A 10,840-nucleotide genomic window follows, 5' to 3' on the forward strand; every position below is an offset into this window, starting at 1 on the left:
GGTTTTTCTTGTCTCGTTCATTAACCAGGGCTGCCTCCTCTTCTCTGCAGAGCCACGGCTATTTACACCTCAAAGACACAGTATCCCCCTTTATATTGACTAATAAGTCATTTTCTGAGACAATGCATTGCCCATTTGATTCATAGCCCATACGCTGTGTTTCCCTCTGTCTCTGGTCCTGCTGCTACACCATGTTATTACATGCTGAAACATGACCTCCTGGTTTATTGTCTGTTTGAGATGATCAGAATAATAAGTCAGAGCTGTCTACTCTGCTGCTCCTCTGCCTGTGATATGTAGGTAGGTAGACCTCCTTGCTTTGTTGTGCTACACTCCTTTTTTGTCCCAACATGACACCACTTATATCACAGTCATATATATAAAATAATTTTAAATATAGTAAAGATAAAAATCATAAATGACACTCACAAGTATCTGAGTATATTGCCTCTTTAAGTGATGAGAATAAATCAGATTTTTGCACTGGCTGTCTTTACCGGTATCGATCGGCATCTGCGTTAATTGCTTTTTCCCTCTTTCCTGATACAGTCAACAACACGAATACAATTAAAGGTTTTGCAACGTGTTTCACTCACCGATATCTGTACATAACAGTGCAGAAGGACCTCTCTTCCAGTCCCCGTCATCCTTGCCTGAACACAGCCAAATGACAAATGAGCCACCCTGTGTGAAAGATGAATTTCAATCCACTACACCTGTGCCACCCCACCAAATGAAAGTACTGATTGCCTCCAATTGCATATTTAAAATGCTTAATTCCTCCATTAAGAAACCTATTTACATGAATTAGGGACAATTAGCATTTTCAGACCCACTTCAACTTTGTTCGCCCCCATCCATTAACATTTGAAAGTGTCGGCTGCCAGACACAAGAAAGCCCCTCCATCTGATTTGTGCTGACCCCCTATGACGGCTGCCTGGATGGACTTTTTTTATCTGTAGCACCTCAGTAAAGGAGGGGGCTGGCCCGGGGTCTGTAGTAAGTCACCTCATTATGGTTAATCAACAAAAGCCAGTGAATGAAAGACAACAGAGTGAAGGGCAAAAGGATGTGTGACTCAGAGAAGCAAAGGTGCAGGTCTTCAACCTTGCACACCTTTTATCTCAGGGATATTACATTAATTTTATGTGGTAGAGCTCGCGGGTTGTAGCTCTAACAGTGTGTTGAACACCGAACAGTCGCGGTGGGAGAGGAAAAATCTGTGGCCTCTAAACTGTCAGTAGTTAAGTAGAAATAATGAAGAAAAAACTTGATAAAAGAGGAGGGGATGATTATCAGGGTATGCACCTGTCAGGTTTCTGAAGTTATTAGACCTTGTAGCTCAATCCAATCTGCACAATGGGAAATGAGGCCTCAGTGAAGACTATTTATGCACAGCCTTGAGTATTTTCATTGGTCAGCAATTACAGCGTCTGATTCAAAGCGCTTACACATCCCTAATATGAGCTTTTTGATGGAGAAAAGCTGTCATCTTCTAATGGAGATGACAGAGGCTGTCTCACTCTCTGGGGAATTTATTAGAAAAAGGAGCCTCACATCATGTGAGTCATATGTAATGCTTTTTATTGCTGTAGTCACAGGCGGGAGAGGGAGAGAGAGAGCTTGTTTTGATGATTATATTCATTCTTGAAAATATATTAATATGTCTTTGAGTTGCGCAAATCCTCATGTGTTTGTTTGTGTGTGCGCGAGTGAGTGTGAGTATGAGAAAGAGAGAGATAGTAGCAGCCTGAATCTGTGTGTGCCCATCTATGGTTGTATGTGCACTGTTCTTATGGGTCCGCTAATGAGTATCATTAAAACTCCTTTATGCATCTCAAAAAGTAAATTAAATTCAAAGTTGCTATGTTTGACTTGATGAAAGTAATTCAAATCGTACAAAGTTATTCAATATGTGCAAATAAAGTTTGGGAATTTTGAAAAATTGAGACCCAAACCCGTGTAACGCCTGCATCTTTAAGATCCAACCTGACTAAACTTTACTGGCACTGACATAATTTGAGACCTAAGCCAACCAAATACCTAAAACTATCCAGTATTTTTACTTTATTATTCACTACTGACGCGCATTGGCCACACAATGTCTTTCCAGGGGTTATTTTTACATATAGAAGTGCATCACATGACAAAAATGTATTCAGACATTTGACACAGAGAGAGTAAGAGTAAAGTTTTTCAATAGATTGTCAGGCCTTGTTATGTTTATCATAATTCAAGTTGCTCCAGGGCCATCACTGAAACTGACCAATCATTATTTGTAACGTCATTGCTTAACAACTCTGGGGAAAAGGCCAGAAAAAAACATATATAGAAGATGTTATCCTTTCAAACACATGTTATGTGTTGATGTTAAATGTTTTGAAATGGTCCATTTTAACCCAAACCAAGTATTTCAGTTTCCTAAACCTACGCATTTTAGTTCCCTAAACCAAAGCATTTCAGTTCCCTTAACCTAAGCATTTTTGTTCCCTAAACATAAGTTTTTTAGTTCCCTACACCTAAGCATTTCAGTTCCCTAAACCTATGCATTTTAGTACCCTAAACCAAAGCATTTCAATTCCCTAAACCTATGCATTTTTGTCCCCTAAACCTAAGTATTTTAGTTCCCTAAACCAAAGCATTTCAATTCCCTTAACCTAAGCATTTTTGCTCCCTAAACCTAAGTATTTTAGTTCCCTAAACCAAAGCATTTCATTTCCCTAAACCTAAGCATTTTACTACCCTAAACCAAAGCATTTCATTTCCCTAAACCTAAGCATTTTACTACCCTAAACCAAAGCATTTTAATTCCCTAAACCAAAGCATTTCAGTTCCCGTAACCTAAGCATTTTTGTTCCCTAAACCTAAGTATTTTAGTTCCCTAAACCAAAGCATTTCATTTCCCTAAACCTAAGCATTTTACTACCCTAAACCAAAGCATTTTAATTCCCTAAACCAAAGCATTTCAATTCCCTTAACCTAAGCATTTTTGTTCCCTAAACCTAAGTATTCTAGTTCCCTAAACCAAAGCATTTCATTTCCCTAAACCAAAGCATTTCATTTCCCTAAACCTAAGCATTTTACTACCCTAAACCAAAGCATTTTAATTCCCTAAACCAAAGCATTTCAGTTCCCGTAACCTAAGCATTTTACTACCCTAAACCTAAGTATTTTAGTTCCCTAAACCAAAGCATTTCATTTCCCTAAACCTAAGCATTTTACTACCCTAAACCAAAGCATTTTAGTTCCCTAAACCAAAGCATTTCAGTTCCCGTAACCTAAGCATTTTTGTTCCCTAAACCTAACCAGACAGCGACAGAAAACTGCAAAGAAATGGAAAATAACCAAACCACATTTTCCTAAACCTGACCTAAGGATTTTAGTTCCCTAAAACTAGCCATTTTTTGTTCCCTAAACGTAAGTATTTTAGTTTCCTAAACTTAAGCATTTTAGTTCCTTAAACATAACCAACAAAACTTGATGTAAGGCTAAGGTCAGTGAAAGGTTTAAAGGGGCGCTCAAATCGCAGAAAAAAACAACAAAAATGGGCTGAAAATGCCAAGCATGAACCCCATGCTATATTTTCCACAAAAAAAAGAAAAAGCAGGTTGTTTTCTGTTCAATAACTCGCTATGAAAAAATATACCATCAAGCTAAGAGTTATGCTGGCTAAAGGGCTTTGCTCTTGAACTAAAGTCTGGGGCATGAATTTACTCCACTGGCTTGAAATGGCCTCCTCAGCAGTTCAAACACCACTTTGTTCAACAACAGACAAACACAGAGATGGTTGACCTAAAGCTTTGGAACAGCCTGCCCTACTGATCACCAGCAGAATTGTCTTTGCAAACAGTATGAAACAATTACACAAGCTGGTGAGGATGCAGTGGAAATATCTAGTATCCATTAGCCAGAGCCACTGGCTAATGGTTTTTGTTGCTTTTTGTCCATTAGCTGTAACCGTCCCCTATTTCTTTCAATCATGATGGAAGTTAAAGGCAGCAGCTAACCAACCTCTCTGCAGACATCTACTGACTCTCCAGCCTTGTCCAAGAGAAAGAGAAACTCTCGATCAGTTGTTGATCAGTTGTTTACATTGACCACAGACCAACAGACTAGATAGGCTCCTCTCTTACTAAAACACCAATAGACAGATACAATGCTCACTGGCCGCCGTGGCTGATGACTCAACTGACAGCAAAGTCCAATATGTGACAGATTACACTTTATAGAGGGTGTGAAGAAGCGTGATGACATACACACTACCACATCTGCAAGAGATCAAACATATGTGCGAAAGTTATTTGGCATGTAGACATATGTGTAGGAATCTGTCCACCTCCCAGATCCATTCTCTTGATTTGCTGCTCAACAGTATGTCAGCTCACATTTTCCAACCCCTGACTTCCCTGAGCTCCTCATGTTTGTTTTCTGCTCAACAATATTTCCACCATGAATCATTTCATATGACAATTAGAGCAATTATGAAACATGGTTTTCTCTGTTTGCATTGGCAAGTTTGAGCTCTGTTTTTGCCACAAATCCTTATACCTGAGAGGACATGGTAATGTTTCTGAAACCAGCTGGGTCATTCACCTGGGTTAAACTGAGCTCTAAATGGACCGTTTCTGTGTTTCAAATGTACGCAGTTAATCCTTTTTACCACCATCATCTATACTTTTTCCTGCTCTGCTTGCTGCCTTTTTTTAGGTAATTTATTATTACTGCCATAAATGAACTCCTAGTTCTTGTGAACTTCTCTTCTAGTCCAAGAGTGTTATTCCTTTTTTACTGAAAACTACACTGCTTTGTTTAGTAAGATTTTTAAAAGGTGATTCTGTGAATATGGATGATGCACAAAGACTTTGTTAGATGATCACATGGGAAATGTCTTAGTTACTTGAAGAAAGTAACTGGCGGATTTAGATAGACTTGTAGCAGTTCCTTTTGGTGTTCATTTGCAATTATTAAATATACAGAAATACTTATAATGTTGTAATTGATGTTCTTCTGTTTTTGGCTATATTGTCTAAGTACATCTCACCTGAAGATGCATGTTTTGTAAAATAGTGTTGTCTTGTTCTTGGGCCATTTGTTTGACATGACATATAAAAAAAACAAACAAATTAAACTGGTGATGGACAACTTGTTTTGCTTTAACTCATTCTGAAGTAAATGCTGATTGCACAGTGTAATGGCTGAAGAGAAATCCCCAGGTAACGTTGGAACGAGTGGAATGAATGTGGACTGCAGTGGATGGCGAGCTCTCCGGTGTCAACGTCTGTACCCAGTTGATATGTGTTTCATTCTTACCACTGGGACCTGAGTTTGATTGATTTTAAATAACTCATTGAAGAAAACAATCTGATAAATATATCTAACCTTCATTTTTTTTGTTACTTTTGCTGGTAGTTTTAGTACACCAACATCACATGAGGCTGCTGAGTGTTCCTCTTCAGCTCCTCTGAAACACCTTGCAATCCAACCAATATTTCACAGCACACCAAAGGACAATCAAATGCCATCATCTCACTGGATTTAGCAGCCTTATTGCTCTCTCCTCTTGACAACAGATTTCAGAACAAAAGCAGTGACCTCCATAGTTTCCAAGAATTCATGACAATGGGTTGTTGTTTTTTTCTTACGGAGACACAGCATGCACTGAAGAGTCCTCGGTATATTTGTTAGGATTGTTGTGCAGCTATATCATAAAAGCCAAAAGGACGCCAGTATGAATGCACGGACATCTACACACGCTCACGCTGCGATAAACACAATGCTGGTTGAATGCATTCACTGTCCGCAAGGACAAGTCCTATGTACTATCATAATTGTGGTATTGATTACACATAACTCACTTTGTCTGATTATGATCACAATTTAATATTGACTTTCCACGTGCGATGAATTCACTCTCCCGGTGTCAGTCTTGTTGACTTGTATGATCTATGAGTCATCAATACCATTGATTCTCCCAAAGTTCATCCATCCATATGTGACTGGCACATCAGTATTTTACATAAAAAAGATTGAGGGGAGGCAATCTGCATGTCAGCAAAATGTCACCATAATTGAGCTTGGCTGATGTTATTGTCCCTTAACGAAGTTCTGACTGTTTTATAAACAGGGCTGGGACAAGAGGCATCAGTCACAAGGGAGAATGTTAACATTACCAAGGACAAGAGCATCTTGCATTAAACAGGAGCAGCAGATGTGCCTCACGCTCCTTCATGAGGAATCTGAATGCATCTGTCTATCTATCTATCTATCTATCTATCTATCTATCTATCTGTCTATCTATCTATCTATCTGTTCATGTGTAGACTCACACCACAGGGATGGCGGGCGATGTGTTTACAGTTTACAGGACAACAGGAGAACATGGAGTACTACAATAGCACACAAGAATGACAGCACACTGAGGCTAATTGGAAAAGGCCTGTCACTGATTACAGACACCCTCTGTTTGTGTGTCTGTGTGTGTGCACACGTGCCCCGCGTGTGCCTTGCGTGGGCGCAAAGGCTATTCAGTCCACACACGCCGGTGTGTCTCTGGCAATTGCTCTGCTGGTGGACGCCGCTGTGACAGTGGGCTGCCCTCGGAGGTCTCTGGATATCCAGTGTAAATCCAGCCCAGTGGAGCTGTGAAAAAAGCTAATAATATGTTATTGCAGTCTGGGTCCCCCTGTCGCCTCTCCATCAGAGCACCACTGTCACCTTACACATGGACCGCGGTGTGATAATGGACAATAATGCGGAGTAGCTGAGAGTGAGAAGTCCAATCTGCCTCCTGAGTGGTAAAAGGGTTGGAGGAAAGCACACCCCATATGCTGTGTGAGAGCTCCTGACTCCGAGGCCATGTGTCATCCTATCATGAACCTCTTGGCATCCCTCACAATAGGAAAACTTTTGATTGATTATTAGCTTATTTCATGAATTGTGATGGTTCAGTCATGACAACAGAGGGCCTGTGTGGGTTTGTCTCACTGCAAAACTCACTAATTGCATTCTTTTCCACTGAGAAGTGAGGCTAATTTGTGAATACCACTCCGCAGCTTTGTTTTTGTTATCACAGCATCCAAATACTTAAACGAGCTACACGGAAGACCGTTGCCTAATTGTTTCATCATGATGTGTTTATTCATATTTAATGTAGAAACACTTTCTCCTGCAAAAACAGTCATTAGTGGGAGTCTCGCAAAATAAATAAATAACGCAGATTTGTTGTGAGAGTGTTTAAATCTCTCAAAGAGAATCTAAAATCGTGTTATCAGCGGTGACTTCAGGCGTGTTTAGCAGTTAGTGAAGCGCTGCCGCACATGAGCTATTGTTGTGCTTTCTTTGTTTAGAACAAAAGTTTCATGGAACTACCTTCAGAACACAAGTAACAACTCCGTTTTCAAACCTAAACATATTAAATATGCTTCCTTTGATCAAGCAAATGTTTCTGGTTTTGCTTACAGTGAAATGTTTCCCTGTAGAGAAATGTTAAAACACAACAAAACACGAGCAGTGAAAAACAAAGTGGTACAACTTCCAGCCAGACTGAGGCCTCTAGTGGCAGCTGAAGGCAACATCCTCCCCCACAAAAAGTTAGACTGCAACATAATGTGAAGGGTTCAAGGATGAGTCTCGGATTTTATATTCAGCTTCACAATCTGATATACATTGTCCGTACAGCCCGTGAAGGCATAGAATCCCAGTGGGCGCAAAATACATTTTAATCTGCAATCTTCTAATTTCTATAAATGTAAGCGTTGTGAATAAAATAGTTTCCAGCTGTCGCCCAGGCCTCATTCACCAGGTTAGAGTAAATCTAAAACTGCATTGAAAGTCTTCTACTTGTAATTATTGTGATGTTGAGAGGGCACAGGGGGCATTTTATTTTCTGTCTGATGATTGAATTCCTGCCTCTCTCCCCGTGCTGAGTTGTATTTCGGTGCGTGACCACGGGCTTTGTGGTTTTCCAAGCCTCACGGGACCAATTCCCATTATTTACTTGACTGTGACCCCGTATCGTGACCTCTCAAGTCTCTCATTCTCCAGAAGCCTTCTTTTAAATTGCCCATCTAATGGCAACCTGCATTTTTACTGAACTGTAATGAATGCTCCAATTACGCTGAAGGTGATGGAGGTGATTTTCCTATGATAGAAGGGGTGATTGGATCTCCCACACTCCATTTCACTATCTCTCTGCTCTTCAGGCATTCCTGCAGACCTGTGGTCAGCACTAGCTGTTGGGAGGAAACTAAGCCTCCACTTGTGGTAATGCACCCTCTCAGTGCACCGCCAAGCTGCTCACCAATGAGGTGACTACAAAATTAAGTGCTTGAAATAAATGAATTCATTCTGGCAGAAATGTGTCAAATGACCTTTCCGCTGCTCATTACACATGGTGCACATTACACCAGAGAAATGCTCCTGTTGTCGGGGCTCCTTTGTTTCCCCCCTCCCGTCTTTCTGCCTTGTCAAAGGGGGAATGGTAATTAATTGAAATCATTTCCATGTGTAAGGTTGTGTAGATCCCTCCTCAAGGTGTGTCAATGGGTCGATAGATATTTGGAGTGTATAGTGGAGTCAGGTGATAAGAACTCTGGTCATACAGTGCTAAATGGCTGCCAAAGCTCCATAAAACCAATTCAAGGGCAGAGGAGTTTGAGGGCAGGAAGTAACACAAAGAGAGAGGGGGGGGGTTTGTCCCCAGCGGACGATATTCTGACAACACCGGTCCCTATCCGCAGAAATTGAAATGTTTTAGCTCACTCAAGGCTGAGCACATTTTTTTCACTTTCTCTCTCTGATTAAAAGGTTGTTTGCGAGGACTGAACGGGTTCCTTCGAGGTGGCATCCTGAATGCGGGGCATTTTACCCAGCTCTGTGCACAAGAGAGGGGAGCTTATCCTAATGCAGAGGCTGCCTGTCTGCCTGCCAAGGAGAGATGTGGCTTTAAGAGGCCCATACATGGTGTTGATTAGTTTTACTGAGCGGGTATGCAGAGACCAATAAATTAAATATGAATAAATTAAAAATGTACTCTAGCAGAAAATTGCTTGGAAAACAACCACCTCCCCATTAAAATATGTATAGTAATGCCTTTTATGTGAAGTAACTTGGGATTAGATATCACTGTAAATTAACACGCCATCCAACCGTAGTCAAGAACTTTTCACTTTTAACAAGGAGTTATAAAAGAGGTATTTACTCCAGTGTGTTCAGTAATTAATTTGATATTCAAATGAGCTTACAGTATGTATTATAATTGCAAATATCCCAAATAAGAGTAGTTTAAAAAAGGGGTAGTGTCAACAAAGATTGATGAGGCTTGCTTTGAAATTGCCATCTGTTTCAAATGTGTACTTGAGTGGGGTTCCCCTCCCTCTCTTCTTCTGTGGTAAATAGAGGCATCATGGTTTCCTCCTGCCATTTGGCCATATGTATCTGTTATTTTTTATTTTTTTTGGAGGGGACACACTGGTGCAGCAGCATTCATGAACACACACATGAATCTCCACACACAACCTAAACATTGAAGGGGATCAGGAACATCAGCATGTGTGATGAGCTCCCACAGATAACGTCTCTGCAACATTTCCATGACATTGTAGCTGTGTTACCTCATTACCACAATGTCACAGCAGCGGTGTGAGGATGTTGTGTTTGGGGTGAGGATGGAGGGGTATGTGTGTGTATGTATGTGTGTGTGTGTTTGTGGGTGGGGGGGGGGGGGTTCAGCTGCAGGTATCGGGCCTCTGCAGATGAGCTGATTAATTAAAGGGAGCTCTATTAAGGTTATTGAGATGCACCCCCCCCCTCCCCTAGTCCTAGCAGCTCCCTCCACGCTCCTCAATGGATAAAGGTGGATGGAGCAGAGGGGGGGCAGAGCAAGGGGGAAGCATCCTTGCCTCTTTTGACATTAGCCCGCGTGCACCCACTTCACACGCCCCGCGACTCTCGCCACAAGTGCCTCTCTGCGCCCCACCTTTGCAGGAGTGACGCTCTCTTCAGGCTCCAAAATGGGGCTGCAGAGTTTTAATCCCTCCAGCCCGTCAACCCACCCACCCTTACTTCCATCTGTCAGGAGCGCTGCTGGAGGAAAAAGGGGGGGAGGGTCTGTGGGGGGGGCAGGGGGCGCATCCCTTGTTCCATCCCGACGAATTTTCTAATTTCCTTTGCCTCCATGCTTTGTCCCAAATTCACGCCCCTAACCTATCCACCATACAGCCGCTCTTGTTCCTGCCCCCCTCCCTCCCTTCCTCCCACCTCTTTTCTCTGTTGTTTTGGCCAAAGGAGTAAAAGTAAAACTGGAGGCTCCTGCTGGCTTGCAGCAATACAAACTGACAGTGTTTTAACAGCATCTGAACCTGCTGTCATCATACATGAAGACACTGATTCTTCCATATTTTCTTGATGCGTTTCAGTCTCTTTAAATCTGTTCCACCTTGAGGCACGTACAGTTTGCTGTAGGTCATATTCTGCTGGCATAAATCAATTTTAAGATTTTTTCCCCCCCTTTTGTTTCCCTTTAATTAATCAAGACAATGAGCGCCATATGCTGAAATCCCATCTCCTCTTCTGACAAAAATTAGCCATACAAGAGGTTGCCTCAACAGCCTTCCAGCACAGTAGTCTAAAGGGAAAAGAGCTGTAACTAACTAGACGAACCATCGCTCATTGTTTTTGTTTTTTATTTCACAAATTATCGACTAACAAAATCACATTTTAAGAACAAGACAGCACCCAAAAAAGACGCACGTCTTAACCGTTTACTTAGTTTGAAAGGACCATCAAGATGTAACCATACAACATATTAATTAGTGACACATTACATGGACATCACATTTT

Source organism: Pagrus pagrus (genome assembly GCF_965226575.1).
Source record: "Pagrus pagrus genome assembly, chromosome: 1".
NCBI lineage: Eukaryota > Metazoa > Chordata > Actinopteri > Spariformes > Sparidae > Pagrus > Pagrus pagrus.